The sequence below is a fragment of the Helianthus annuus genome, chromosome 6, assembly GCF_002127325.2.
Source record: "Helianthus annuus cultivar XRQ/B chromosome 6, HanXRQr2.0-SUNRISE, whole genome shotgun sequence".
In the NCBI taxonomy this organism is placed as follows: domain Eukaryota; kingdom Viridiplantae; phylum Streptophyta; class Magnoliopsida; order Asterales; family Asteraceae; genus Helianthus; species Helianthus annuus.
Genome location: NC_035438.2, coordinates 101,554,273 through 101,563,193, shown reverse-complemented (window position 1 = coordinate 101,563,193; position 8,921 = coordinate 101,554,273).

Here is an 8,921-nt window from a genome sequence, read left to right as displayed (position 1 = left end):
ACGCACCAGTTTGCGTATAATTCTCCAGAAAGCGATGTAGAGTTTGAATTTGAACAAAAGTCAAAACATGAAAAATGCAAAACACAACCAAACAAACATTGGGATCAAATAACATTATTTTATTGATAATTGAACTGTTCATGATGATTACAGGCACAAATGTTACAGTCTCCCCTACTTGTGGAAATTTCGTCCCGAAATTTATTTAGAGGAAACTGATTGAAAAAGATGCGGATATTTTGCTTTCATTTGATCTTCACGTTCCCAAGTAAACTCGGGTCCACGCTTAGATTCCCAACGAACCTTGACCAAAGGAATGCGCTTACGTTTTAGCCACTTGACTTCACGTTCCATGATTTCTACCGGTTTCTCAACAAACTTCAGTGTTTTATCAACACGAATTTCGTCAAGCGGTATGTGGAGGTTTTCATCAGCTAAACACCTCTTGAGATTGGACACGTGAAAGGTTGGATGAACATTTCCAAGTTCAGGAGGTAACTCAAGTCTGTAGGCTACCTTACCGATTCTTTCGACGATCTTGAATGGTCCAACATATCTAGGTGCAAGTTTTCCTTTCTTTCCAAATCTGATCACACCTTTCCAAGGTGAGACCTTAAGTAATACACGATCACCGACTTGAAAATCCAAGGGTTTGCGTTTTAGGTCCGCGTAATTCTTCTGACGGCTTCTAGCTGCCTGAAGGTTATCACGAACTTTCTTTACCTTATCTGTTGTCTCTAAAATGAGGGCAGGTCCAGTAAGCTGAGCCTCGCCAATCTCATTCCAGCAGACTGGTGAACGACATTTTCGACCATAGAGAGCCTCGAAAGGAGCCATGTTGATGCTGGAGTGATAACTGTTGTTGTAGGAGAATTCAATCAATGGAAGATGTGAATCCCAACTACCACCAAAATCGATCACACAAGCTCTAAGCATATCCTCCAGTGTCTGGATTGTTCTTTCAGATTGACCATCCGTTTACGGATGATAAGCTGTGCTCAAATTGAGTTGAGACCCCATAGCAGATTGCATGGTTCTCCAAAAATGAGAAGTGAAACGAGCATCTCTGTCAGAAATGATGCTCAAAGGAACACCATGTCGAGCTACAATTTCATCTACGTAGATTTGAGCAAGTTTGTCAGCCGAAAAATCCTCACGGATTGGTAAGAAATGCGCTGACTTTGTAAGACGATCCACGACTACCCAGATGGCATCGTGACCTTTCTTTGTGCGCGGAAGTTTAGTAATGAGATCCATAGTAATGTTTTCCCATTTCCAAACTGGGATCTCTGGTTGCTCTAATAATCCGGAAGGACGCTGATGTTCAGCCTTAACCTTGAGACAAGTAAGGCATTTGGATACGTATAAGGCAATGTCTTTCTTCATACCAGGCCACCAATACTGAATACGAAGATCCTTATACATCTTATCTGAGCCAGGATGAATAGAATAACGAGACTTATGGGCTTCATCCATAAGCAAGGTACGAAGATTATCTTGGCTCGGGACCCACAAACGGTCCATGAAGTAATACGATCCATTGTCCTTCAGCTCTAGAGCAGGAGTTATGTGATAAGGAAATTCCTTATCCATTAAACCTTGTGAAACACAAGCTTGTTGAGCCTGAGAAATACGTGCTTGGATGTCGGTTTGAATAACAGATTGGACACGAACACAATGAATCTTAGTACGTTCCTTGCGACTCAATGCATCGGCTACGACATTCGCCTTACCAGGATGGTAGCGAATCTCGCAGTCGTAGTCGTTTAGAAGTTCAACCCAACGTCGTTGTCTCATGTTGAGTTCTTTCTGATTGAAGATATGCTGAAGACTTTTGTGGTCTGTGAAAACCACACATTTTGTACCGTACAAATAGTGTCTCCAGATTTTGAGAGCGAAGACAACTGCACCCAACTCCAGATCATGAGTGGTGTAGTTCTTCTCATGAATCTTTAACTGCCTTGATGCGTATGCTATGACTTTGTTTCTTTGCATCAGGATGCAGCCAAGGCCTAATTTAGATGCGTCGCAATAAACGACGAAATCATCATTGCCCTCAGGCAATGTTAGGACAGGCGCGTCGCAAAGCTTTTGTTTCAAAGTCAGAAATGCTTCCTCTTGTTTGACTCCCCAATCAAATGGCTTGTTCTTCTGAGTTAGAGCAGTTAGAGGAACTGCAATCTTTGAGAAGTTCTCAATGAAGCGGCGGTAATAACCCGCTAGACCAAGAAAAGAACGAACTTCAGTAGGGGTAGTAGGTGTATCCCAATCCTTAATCGCGCTGATCTTGGAGGGATCTACATGAATACCTTGTTCGTTGACAATATGCCCTAAGAATTGAACTTCTTTAAGCCAGAATTCACACTTGGAGAATTTGGCGAAAAGTTGCTCTTTCTTTAGGAGTTCCAGAGTAAGACGAAGATGTTGCTCATGTTCAGCTCGCGTCTTAGAATATATCAAAATGTCATCAATAAAAACGATGATGAACTTATCTAAGTAAGGTTTGCAGACCCTATTCATTAAGTCCATGAAAACAGCAGGAGCATTAGTCAAACCGAATGGCATGACTGTGAACTCATAATGTCCATAACGAGTACGGAACGCTGTCTTTGGAATATCTTCTTCATGCACACGGAGCTGATGATATCCAGATCGAAGATCAATCTTCGAAAAATAAGAAGCGCCTTGCAATTGATCAAAGAGATCATCAATGCGAGGTAGGGGATATCGATTCTTGATGGTAAGCTTGTTAAGCTCGCGATAATCGACACACATCCTAAAAGATCCATCCTTCTTCTTTACAAAAAGAACGGGAGCACCCCAAGGTGAAAAGCTAGGACGGATAAAACCTTTGTCGGAGAGCTCCTGAAGCTGCTTAGATAATTCTTGCATCTCTGATGGTGCAAGACGGTATGGAGCTCTGGCAATGGGATTTGCACCAGGTACGAGATCAATACGGAACTCGACTTGGCGTGCTGGAGGTAGACCAGGTAAGTCTTCAGGGAATACTTCGGAATAATCCCGAACGACAGGAATATCTGAAATAGTCTTACCCTTGCCTTTATCTGCTATAACATGTGCTAGGAAAGCCACATAGTGCTTTCGCAGATATTTTCGTGCTTTAAAACAAGACATAAGTTTGAGACCACCGGCAGGCTTCTCACCACGAACCTGTAGGATCTCGCCTGTCGACAGCGGTACACGAACAATCTTCTCAGAACAAACTATCTCTGTGCGATGCTTGGATAACCAATCCATTCCCACTATAACGTCGAAGCTTCCAAGTTGCATTGGCGTGAGGTCAATAGGAAAAATATGGTCGTTAAGATTCAACTGGCAGTTGCGCAGAACAGAATTTAGAACGATGGGTTCACCACTGGCAACCTCTACTGTCAAAGGTTTACCTAGTTTCGTTCTAGACACGCGAAGCATTGTCTCAAAAGACAATGACACAAAGCTCTTGTCGGCACCCGAATCAAAAAGAACAGATGCTGGCTGATTATTAATAAAGAACGTACCGTTCACCACCTCGTTGTCTGCTTGTGCTTCTTGTGCATTCATGTTAAAGACTCGACCTCGAGCCGGTGCCGGATTCTGGTTTGCATTCTGGTTGACTAGTCTTGGACACCGATTTCTGTAGTGGGTCAGATCCCCACAATTATAACATGCACCTGGTGGGTAGTTTGGTCGTGCAGCCTGACCCTGTTGTTGAGCAACCTGTTGAGCAGGGTTCTGGACTGCGTTATTCTGAGCAAACCGACAAACATCGGCAAGATGACCCGACTTCCCACAGTTAGTACAGAAACGGCACTGATATTGTGGTTGGTGGTGACTGTTGCATCGATTGCACAAAGGTGCATTTCCTGAATAGGGTTTCTTGGCTGGAGGCTGTGCGGCTTGGTTGGGAGCTGCCTGGTTAGCTTGGGCAGTCACAGCAAAATTTTGGGAAGCCTTACGCTTCCTTGACCCCCTTGAGGAACCAGAGTCCTTTCCCTTCTTGTTCTGACCTTTCTTACTGTCCTCCTTGTCTGCCGACTGCTTCTTGCCCTTGTCACCCTTCCTGTGTAGTTTATTCTTTCGGATCTGCGACTCAGTCAACGTCGCCGATAACTCGATTGCCTGACGGAGTGTGGTAGGGTTGCTACCAGTAAGGATATCTTGTACTGAGTCAGGTAGGCCGTCGATGTATCTTTCGATGGCCTTATCGAGTGGGGTAACCATAGTCGGGCAAAGAAGACTCAGCTCCTCAAACCTATCTGTATAAGCCCTGTGCTCGCCACTATCTTGCTTCAACACATCAAATTCTTTCTCCAACGCTCGTTGCTCATGACGAGGACAAAACTCCCTCATCATAAGAGCTCTCAGTTCAGCCCATGTTTGAGCTAGAGCAACTTCTGCACCTTGATCTCTCATAACCCCATTCCACCATGTAAGAGCCCTCTTCTGAAACACGCTTGAAGAAAACTCGACTTTGCGATTGTCAGGACACTGCACATGACGGAAAGTGTTCTCGATGCTCTCGAACCACTGAAGAAGCCCAGTTGCTCCCTCAGAACCACTAAACTTGAGTGGCTTAGCCGAGCTAAAATCCTTGTATTTGCATGTACCATTGTTGTTGTTGGCCTGGTTCCATTGAGCAAAGAGATTCGGAAATTGAGCAGCCATCTGCTGCGCAATAATCTCCGCCAGCTTGGCAGTAGCTATCTGGTTGTCGCGTCGAGGAGGCATTCTAGAAGAGAAAAACATGAAATGAAACGAGTGAGATGATTGGATGAAGAGAATGAGATGAAGCAAAAGCAATCAAAAGCAAAGGTGGCGGTTATGCATCGCAAAGCAAATAAGCGACGTGAAATGTCTAGTCAAAGTAAATGGGTCAGGATTAGTGTATCGCGAAGACATGCTCGCCTATAAGTGAACACTCACCCCAAGAGTTCCCAGGTAAGAGTGACTGGTCCGATTATGTGGATTTGTACGAACACTCTAGCCTTAGACAGAAAACCCAGGGTACAGGCATTCACTCTTCCAGTTCGCACGTGTTCACACTATTAACCCAAAACTTTGACGGGATTTTTGAAAATCCAAAGGGGTTCAAAAACTTATAATAGAGGGTTCAAAACCTAGTAATCAATCATCCTAGAACAGATGATAAATTTTCAAAGCGGATTCGGAACCGAAGTTCCCGTTGTGGTTATCACCTAAGGATAGGTGATGTGCATGTTTTAAACTCTAAACACAAGATAACTTGTGTTAGGGTCCTAGAAAGTTATAGTCTAGGTCAAAGCATTACTAATAACCTAATTCCCTATAACCAATGGCTCTGATACCAACTCTTCTGTCACACCCCGGCCGCGTATAACATGCAACCGCGGCGGAAACGCCGGGGAGTGTTGTGGACAGAATTAAATTGTTTCATAACCATGGCATACAAGTTGTATTTTATTTATAAACAAAGGTGTTACATTGTCTTAGAAAGAGAGTACGGAAATCAAAACATAATTAAGCTAGTTCAAACTTCATTTTTAGGCTCTAAGGCACAGGTCCGCCCTAGAATCATGATCATCGTCCTATGGAATAGCTCCTGAAAACACATGTGAAAGTAGGTACGTCAGCATAAAAATGCCTGTGAGATACATAGGTTTTGTGAAAATGGGGTTCATGACTTGAGTTTTAAAGAATGTTTAATAACAGTCAGTCATGAACCTTGTAATTTGTTTTGCTTTGTAAATCATTTGAAAAACGATAACATCAAACGATATGTATAGATAAGTGCAAGGTTAAACGAATAACCAAGTAAAATGAGTTGAATAAGATAAGTTGTTTGTGAAAATAATGTCTTGTGAAGAATATGTTATTTATGTAAAATGTAATGTGTCTAAACTGAAATGACTTAGATAACGCCACGATATGTAATATTATACAAACATTTATATATAGGAAGTACCAGCGGCGTATCCACCATGTTTGTATCATATTACATACGCCACGTTACTTAAATCATTTACCCAAACCAATCCACCATGTAAGTTGTTCATGTGTAAACCAAATGTCAAGTGTTATTGTGTAAACCATGTCAAATGTTTATGTTCAAATGTAAACCACCAATGTGTATGTCAATGTCAACGTGTTTATGTTCAATGTAAATCATGTAATGTGTATCCCCAAAATGAATCATGTATGGTAAGCGAAATGTATCAACTTAAACCATATGTAAACTGCACGAAACAAGTCGTTGAAGTAACACGTGGTTTAAATCAACGTTATGTTCTGTGGAAAAATGCATGCTCTATTGATATTAACATTTATGTGGTATTGTAAACTATGCATACATCCAAGCCTTGAGACTGCGGCGATAAACCCTTAAACAAATTAAAGGTTTATCTAAGTTATGTATATCGAATTCGGTCATTCCTTCCAGTCCTATCAAACCCAGGACTTCAGGAATGGGAGTTGTCAATTCCTATGGTACCACTACCTACTAACGAATGGCGTAGCTAGTGTTAATGAATGTATTGTCCCATGTTAAACAAACCAAATGTCATAACAAAATGAAGGCATGTGATGTAAACAATTGTACTAAGTATGCTAAGTAAACATACGAAGCAGAAATGTTTATGTAAATCAATGTGCCCATATGCTGAGTAAACATATGCAGCAGAAATGTTCATGTAAATCAATGTGTCCATATGCTGAGTAAACATATGCAACAGAAATGTTCATGTAAATCAATGTGTCCATATGCTGAGTAAACATATGCAACAGAAATGTTCATGTAAATCAATGTGTCCATATGCTGGGTAAACATATGCAACAGAAATGTTCATGTAAATCAATGTGTCCATATGCTGAGTAAACATATGCAACAGAAATGTTTATGTAAATCAATGTACTAAGTACGCACACAATGAGCATACATAGCATGAAATGTAATGAAATCGTGTACTATAATGTACTAACAACATAGCAGGCATATGATGTGAAAACATGGAAAGCATGAATGTAACAGATAGGCACATGTGTTTCACCCCAAAACAGTTTGGAAACAGTAAAAGATGGGGTTCTATGTACTCACCTGAGATTGCTTTGGAGTTCTTGTATAATAACCAGATAATGCTAAAGATCACGGGATATCAAACGGCACCTAATAGGTAGCTATGTTAATATACCGGACCAAATCGGAAGGATCGGACAGTACGCGGGTTCGAAAACCAAACGAGTATGGAGACTCGTGTAATATGGTTTAACAAAGCCTACATACTAAAATGAAACTTAACCTAAGTGCTTACGGTCCATCACGACCCGTTGAGGTAGCTTATGCCACCCTAACGCGTCGTTCGCGTAGAACGCGTTCGGAACGTCTAACATCGTGACCACAAGGTATAACCTCGGAAGGTTATAGCTATGGTCACCTAATGTGTTTGGTCGGATCATAAAGATCGACCAAATGGGTCGGGTTCGAAAGTATAAGCGATGGTTTAGATCGCTTACCTTACGACCCTATATAAGCACTAAACTAAAAGTGACGAGCTAAGCATGTTAGAACATGCTTAACCAAGTTTGAAAACAGGTTTGACATCAAAACAAACGGTTTTGATGCTCACAAGCAGTTTGGTTACAAAATATGCAAGAATGCACATTTTGGCCGAAACTACGACTCGTCACTGAGCCTAGATAACGTGGTGATCAGTAGGTATGGTTACTACGGACCATCACCATCGTGATCACGCTCACGTTATGAAGTTCCATGAACTTCACATCGACCAAAAGCTGGTCAATGCAGAAAGTCAACAAAACGTTGACTTTCGGACTCGAAAAGCGAATAAAAGAGCGAAAGAAGACTTACGAAGGGTCCCCGAGTGCAAATCAAGATCAAACAGCTCAGGTATGAAACAATGGTTTCAACTTAGAGCTTTAGGATCTGATTTTGTGATTTTTACACTAAAGGGGGGGGGTATTTATAGGAAAAGTGGAACCGTTAGGATCGTTTTATCGAATATCGAGCCTTGATCACGTGCGTACATGTGTCCAGTGGATAAGTTCAGTGAACTTGACTCTTGGCTCTTCATTGGGTGAAAAGGCATTGCCCCTTGATCGAACGAAAGGCCAGATTCTGCATTAAATGCAAAATCTTTCTGTCAGACATCCCCACGCGACCCGCCTCATATTTGGGCAAAACTCACGCGGGCCGCCTGGCCCTCTCTGATCTGCACCACTTGCAGAATTTACACATTTGGTCCCTGTTGCGTGTTTAAGCTATTTCCAGCCCTTCTAAGACCTGTAAAGCCATCTTTAAGGCCCTAAAATGATGCCTAAACATTGTGGACATGAAACATGCCCAAAAATATGTCGGATGTCGGTTCGTTTGGCCGTACGATCGCGATGTTCGCTTAATTACGACGGAATGCGCATAAGCGTGAAAGACGATCCAAATGACGCGACGAATGGATTTTTCTCATGTCAAACACTAAGGCATAATATAAGGATGCTTACATAAATTTTTGGATGTCCGGATGTATTCAGAACATAAGTTATGCGCGAAAGTGCAAACTTATGCACTTTTTGACACTTTTAGTCCCTGAATGATCCAAAAGTTTGTTTTAGCATACCAAACCTCTCAAAGCCTATTTCTAAGCTATGTAAAGGATATTTATGGTATGTTTAACTTATGGACATGTTCCGGAATGTTCGTTACAGTTCAAATTGGCATACTTTTACAGTTTGTCAAGTTTAGTCCCTGTAAGCGAATTAACTTGTTTTTGCTATACCAAAGCCTTCAAAACTTATTTCTAAGTTATGTAAAGGTTATTTAAGGTATGTTGAGTATATGTTGATGTTCCGGAGTATTTGTCGCATTAAACTGAGTACGTTTACGCACCAGTTTGCGTATAATTCTCAAGAAAGCGATGTAGAGTTTGAATTTGAAC